This window comes from Varanus komodoensis, unplaced genomic scaffold, assembly GCF_004798865.1.
Source record: "Varanus komodoensis strain SLA01 unplaced genomic scaffold, ASM479886v1 scaffold20_1, whole genome shotgun sequence".
NCBI classification, from domain to species: Eukaryota; Metazoa; Chordata; class Lepidosauria; order Squamata; family Varanidae; genus Varanus; species Varanus komodoensis.
In genome coordinates, this window is record NW_025335587.1 from 8,457,114 (window position 1) to 8,463,802 (window position 6,689).

At 42.6% G+C, this 6,689-nt stretch overlaps 1 long non-coding RNA gene across 1 annotated transcript; it reads right to left on the minus strand.

Moving 5' to 3' along the window:
- Positions 1 to 2,971: 2,971 nt before the first annotated feature.
- On the minus strand, positions 2,972 to 5,321 carry LOC123023589. Its single transcript, XR_006414765.1, has 2 exons — positions 5,021 to 5,321; positions 2,972 to 4,387 (listed from the first exon to the last, which is right to left on the minus strand). It is a non-coding gene; the product is annotated as an uncharacterized LOC123023589 (long non-coding RNA).
- Positions 5,322 to 6,689: the final 1,368 nt, after the last annotated feature.

Here is a 6,689-nt window from a genome sequence, read left to right on the forward strand (position 1 = left end):
AGGCCAACTTTTGCACTCTCCTCCTTCACCCGCATCAAGAGGCTCTTTAGTTCCTCTTCACTTTCTGCCATGAGAGTGGTATCATCTGCATATCTGATGTTGTTGATATTTCTCCTGGTAATCTTAATTCCAACTGGTGATTCATCTAGCCCCACCTTTCTCATGATGTGCTCTGCATATAAGTTAAATAGGCAGGGAGACAGTATACAGCCTTGCTGAATTCCTTTCTCAATTTTGAACCAATCAGTGGTTCCATGTCCAGTTCTCACTGTTCCTTCTTGACCCACATACAGGTTTCTTAAGAGACAAATAAGATGGTCAGGTACTCCCATGTCTTTAAGAACTTGCCACACTTTGTTGTGAACCACACAATCAAAGGCTTTAGCATAGTCAGTTAAGCAGAAGTAGATGTTTTTCTGGAACTCCCTAGCTTTCTCCATGATCCAGCCTATGTTGGCAATTTGACCTCTAGTTCCTCTCCCTCTTCGAAATCCTGCCTGTACTTCTGGTAGTTCTTGGTCCACATACTGCTGAAGCCTAGCTTGTAGGATTTTGAGCATCACTTTGCTAGCATGTGAAATGAGTGCAATGGTGCGGTAGTTTGAACATTCTTTGGCATTGCCCTTCTTTGGGATCGGAATGTAAACTGACCTTTTCCAATCCTGTGGCCACTGTTGAGTTTTCCAAATTTGCTGGCATATTGAGTGTAGAACTTTTACTGCATCGTCTTTTAAGATTTTGAATAGCTCAGCTGGAATGCTATCACCTCTACTAGCTTTGTTGTTGCTCAGACTTCCTAAGGCCCATTTGACTTCACATTCCAGGATGTCTGGCTTGAGGTCAGTGACCACCCCATCGTGGTTATCAGGGACGATAAGCTCTTTCTTGTATCGTTCTTCTGTGTAATCTTGCCACCTCTTCTTAATCTCTTCTGCCTTTGTTAGGTCCCTGCCATTTTGGTCCTTTATCATGCCCAACTTTGCATGAAACGTTCCCTTCATATCTCCAATTTTCTTGAAGAGATCTCTGGTCTTCCCTATTCTATTGTTTTCTTCTATTTCTTTGCACTGTTCATTTAAGAAGGCATTCTTATCTCTTCTAGCTATTCTTTGGAATTCTGCATTCAATTGGGTGTATCTTTCTCTTTCTCCCTTGCCTTTTGCTTCCCTTCTTTCCTCAGCTATTTGTAAAGCTTCCTCAGACAGCCATTTTGCTTTCTTGAACTTCTTTTTCTTTGGGATGGTTTTAGTTACTACCTCTTGTACAATGTTGTGAACCTCCGTCCATAGTTCTTCAGGCACTCTGTCTATCAGATCTAATTCCTTAAATCTATTTGTCACCTCCACTGTATATTCATCAGGAATATGATTTAGGTCATACCTGAGTGGCCTAGTGCTTTTCTCTACTTTCTTCAACTTAAGCCTAAATTTTGCAACGAGAAGCTCATGATCTGAGCCACAGTCAGCTCCTGGTCTAGTTTTTACTGACTGTATAGAGCTTCTCCATTTTTGGCTGCAGAGCACATAGTCAGTCTGATTTCTGTGTTGACCGTCTGGTGATGTTCATGTGTAGAGTCGTCTCTTGGGTTGTTGAAAAAGAGTGTTTGCTATGACCATCGTATTCTCTTGACAAAATTCTACCAGCCTGTGCCCTGCTTCATTTTGTACTCCAAGGCCAAACTTGCCTGTTATTCCAGTTATCTTTTGGCTTCCTACTTTAGCATTCCAATCCCCCATGATGATAAGGACATCATTTTTTGGTGTTAATTCTAGAAGGTGTTGTAGGCCTTCATAGAACTGGTTAACTTCAGCCTCTTCAGCACCGGTGGTTGGGGCACAGATTTGGACTATTGTGATGTTGAATGGTTTGCCTTGGATTCGAACTGAGATCATTCTGTTATTTTGGAGATTGTATCCCAGTACTGCTTTTCCTACTCTTTTATTGACTATGAAGGCTACTCCATTTCTTCTGAGGGATTCTTGCCCGCCATAGTATACCTGATGGTCATCTGAATTAAATTCACCCATTCCTGTCCATTTTAGTTCACTGATTCCTAAGATGTCGATGTTCAGTCTTGTCATCTTTTGTTTGACCACATCCAGCTTGCCTTGATTCATGAATCTTACTTTCCAGGTTCCTATGGAATATAGATCTTTGCAGCATTGGACTTTCCTTTCACCACCAGATACATCTGCAACTGAGTGTCCTTTCGGCTTTGACCCAGTCGCTTCATTCTTTCTGGCGCTACTTGTACTAGCTGTCTGCTCTTCCCCAGTAGCATACTGGACACCTTCCGACCTGAGGGGCTTATCTTCCAGCATCATATCTTTTTGCCTTTTGGTACTGTCCATGGGATTTTAATGGCAAAGATACTGGAGTGGGTTGCCATTTCCTTCTCCAGTGGATCACGTTTTGTCAGAGCTCTCTGCTATGACCTGCCCATCTTGGGTGGCCCTGCACGGCCTAGCTCATAGCTTCATTGAGCTACGCAAGCCCCTTCGCCATGACAAGGCAGTGATCCATGAAGGAGATCCAATTACCTAGACTCAAACAAATTACCTAGAAGAATGGTCAAACTTCATGCAGAAACTCAACAGCCATCTGTTGAGGGTGTTCTAACTCTTCATTTCCTGCCTAGAGTAGGACATGGAGCTAGATGGCTCAGGATTGTCACTGCCTGACACAAAACACCCATTTTCCAGAAGGAACACAGGTCAGACTACAAGAAAGGTAACTTACTCAAGAAGGTAAATAAAGGCAGAGGAGTCTGAACTCTGGAATATATAAACATCCTTTTGACCCCAAAGTTCTGCTCCAGGAACCATTTCAAAGAAGATGATTTGTGGAGGCTCAGAGAGTAGTTAACTTGGTCAAGAAACCAAGTTCAAGTCAGAGCTGGATTATGAGCCCCAAATTCAAAACCACATATTGCGCCCACAAAAATAGGATTTCACAGAAGGCAAACTAGTGATGCTGATAATTCAAATTAAATTTATTTGGTTTATTAGTCCATAGTTTACACACGATAATTTAAGAATTTTAAACACATTATGACAAAAATTTGCCACATCTACAATACAGTTTTTACAAATACTGCTCTGAAGTCATTTTAATCTTGCACCATCAGGAAGGGTTAAACATTTCAACAGCCATTCCTTTAAAAACTTTCTCTCACCTGTTCATATTTCAGGCAATACAAGAAAATGTGAAAAGGTGTATCATGCTCTGACAAGGGACATTGTTAGATTATTCTGGTCTAACACAATCATTCCAAGTGTTAAATACAACAAACATATATATTAAAAGTGAATTTCTTCTCTAGAATTATTCCTTCATAATATATATTTAACAAGTTGAGACAGTGATTGAATTCAGACAACAAAATAGCCCATGCTTGAGGTTTAAACATGACTTAAGTGAGGGTGGTCACTGAACCATGGGTTGTGGTTGAAACATGGATTAGTGTGTCAAGCTACACTAGCAAGCCATGGATTGTTAGTTATGACCAACCCATGAAGTGCACCTATGCTTTGTTGTTAGGCTGTGAACTGTTGGTTGTTCACCATTCATTGACATGTGGGATGAATTCAGACAACAAGATAACATATGCTATTATGACAACTCACACTTGGTCCATGCTCAGTTCTTAAACTTGGTTATCCTATTGTCTGAACCTTTGAATAACTGGAATGCTTTCTATTTCTCACAAGACTACCAATCTAGCACAGTATTATCTAATCTGTAGTCTTTTCCATGAACTCCTTTGGGAAAGGAAAACCTGTGGCCATCGACATGTTCTTGAACTGCTAGCATGTCTGACCATTGTACATACAGTTTGGAGCTTGTGAGATTTGTACTCTCACAAAATATGATGGACATCCAGTTGGGAAAGGTTGTTCTTGGATGCCATAAGTTCCTCACCTCAATGCTACTTTTGAACTGCAAATAACAGAAGTCAAATCTGGCACCTTCTACCAATGCACTCTACCACTAATTTCTTCTACTGACAGAATCATAGCTCCTCTCCCACTGATGGAATCATGCACCTGGCTAGAACTAAAAAATCAAAAGGAAGAAATCACCAATCTGCAAATCTAGAGACAAAAGGGATGCTCCATGATCATTGACAAATGAGCATATGGAAAGACGAAGGGATGCATAACCGCATCGTTTAAGCAATTTGCTCAATAAAGAAGTCTTTCTTGTTGAATTGTCTGATTTTGCTGTAGAAATTTCTCTTGCTAAAGAGATAAGCTGCCACTCATTGTTAAAAGCATCTATATGTGCATCTTCTCCTGCATGCTGAATGCCTCAAGTGCTTGATATGGTGAGGAGTCAGACCCTGGGAATAAGCAAAAGTCCTCCACCAAGGAAGTTGTCCTTCTGACTGAAACAGGCCAAAATGGCAGTAGCACAGAGGTAGTATTAAAAAGAGAGGAAAAAAAAGACATTCAAAATTACTTTGCACAGACAATTAACAAAACCCTTCTGTAGCCAGTAAATGCTGGAAATATTACTATTAGTTTTGGGATTGAGTTACTTTGTTAAGGATATCTCACACTTATAACTCTGGGAATAAAATCATCATCATCATCATTGCATTACATTTCCGTACCATCAAAAATCGAAACTTTATGGGAGGTTCACAACATTTTTAAGTCACCCATCCAGATTTCAACAAGGCCCCTCCTTAGCTTCCAAGATTAGATAGATCAGGCACATCAAGCTATACCAAGGCTACATAGAAGTTTACATGGAACTGACGGTGTTTACTCTCCTTAATGGTCTTTACCCTCAGGTAACTATGCATCCAACTATGCATTCTCCAGTTACAGCCCAACCCTAAACCCATTTACTTGCTGACAAGTCCATCTATCTCAAAGGCCCTTGTTCCAAAGGAAAGGGGGGGGGGACACAGACCCTTATGACATCTGCAGAACAGGACCTTGTTGTGGTGCCTTATCTGCACGAAAGCTCGCAAGCGTAGGCACACTCAGCTTGTAAGCCTACATATATTTACCTTGGAGTAAGCCCACTGATCTTAATGGGATTTACTTCCGAAAAAATGTGGCCAGGAGTGCATTGCCGATATACGATTTGAGCTAAGGAAATCGATGACGATACACAACGTTTGGGAGACCTGTATTCGCCCATTTGCCGCTCCCGGCTCGCTTCCCTGGTCCCACTCCCACTTCATTCATCGCTATGTCCGCCGCAGAAAGGACTCGCATTGCGCATAGCAAGAGTCCCTCCGTGCGTGCCTCCTTCCAGCTGCCGCCGCCGCGGTGCTTGAAATGGGGCCTACTCTATTGCACGGACCGGAGCGCGCGCTTTAAGGAATTCCTGACGCTCTGATTGGCCCAGCTGTGGCCTCCGTGAAAATGGACCTCCTCCGTGCCTCTCTGTCTCTGTCTCTGTGTGTCCTATGCACATTGCAGCGATTGCGGAAATCAGCGGGCTAGGAAGGAGGAAGGGGTCTGTCTAATCGATTGCAACTTCTGCAAAGTCTAACACAATCCAAAGCACCCAAGCCAAAGTCGGGGAGAGCGCGCGCGGGCTAGGAAGCCTGAGAGCCAGCCCGCCAGCCCGGTTTGGATCACTTTTCAAAAACAGAAACACTGGAAAGAGTGCATCAGTAATCGTTTTGATTGGGAAGATGTTGGAGTTTTTTAATTTTAAATCTTTACCCATCATCTTGCTAATCGGCTTTACAAAAAACAGAAACAGGCAAAACCCCCTTCATTCCAATTTTTAAAAATGGAAAAATAGAAACACGTGGCAAACGTCTCAACGGGTTAAAGTTTCTCACATACTCTTATATACATTGCGGTGGTACGTGATGCATCTTTAGCCTTCTATTTCCATGTTGTTTTAAACGAAAGGTATTCATGACGCGAGGTTTTAATGGCTATTGTACTGCAGATGTGTGCTTCGTAACCTGCTTTAATTGCTGCAGAATAATGTTTAACGGACGGTGTTAGCCTGTACGTGCAGCATGCAGAGGACAGCGGCAGGGTGGGTGGGTTTGTGTGTGCCGTAGAGTTTCCTTTTCCCCGCGAGCGATTTGAGAAAACCGCTGAGCTTGACAGATTCTTCCCTTTCTTCATAGCGCTTGCTCGGTTCCCCCACCAAAAAAAAAAAAAAAAAAAAAGACACCATGTACGTGCTCAGGTCTGTAAAAAGACGTCTGGGACAGGCAACCCAGCACAAAAGGAAGTGTCTAGACTTGAGATGTAATTGACAAGGCTTTTCTCTAATCAATGTCCCGAAGCTCTTTGATGGACTAGAGTGCCACCCAATAAGGAAACAGGCCGGCTGTTGTAATGTTCGAAATATCCCAAGTGACTGGAGGAGCAAAAGAGAGGAGTAAATTGCATTCATCCCGCCTTCCTCGCCAAAGTTGTAGGGAGCTCAGCGCTCGGAGCGAGAGTAGGAAACTGTCAAACCCGAACATCCAAATATTTTGATATTAAAGAAAGCTACCCCTCCAAACGGGGAGGGTTAACCTCCCATCAAGCAAATACTTAGTTCAGCCAGCCTTGTTTAGCATTGTGTTTGCTCTTTTTTTAATAGTCGAAACATTGGGATAGTTGTTGAAAGAGCCTCGTCCCATATTTATACGCGTCTGTCAGTTGTCCTGTGAGGCTGGGAGGGGACATCAGTGCCCCTCGCTGCATCTGTTTTGCTTG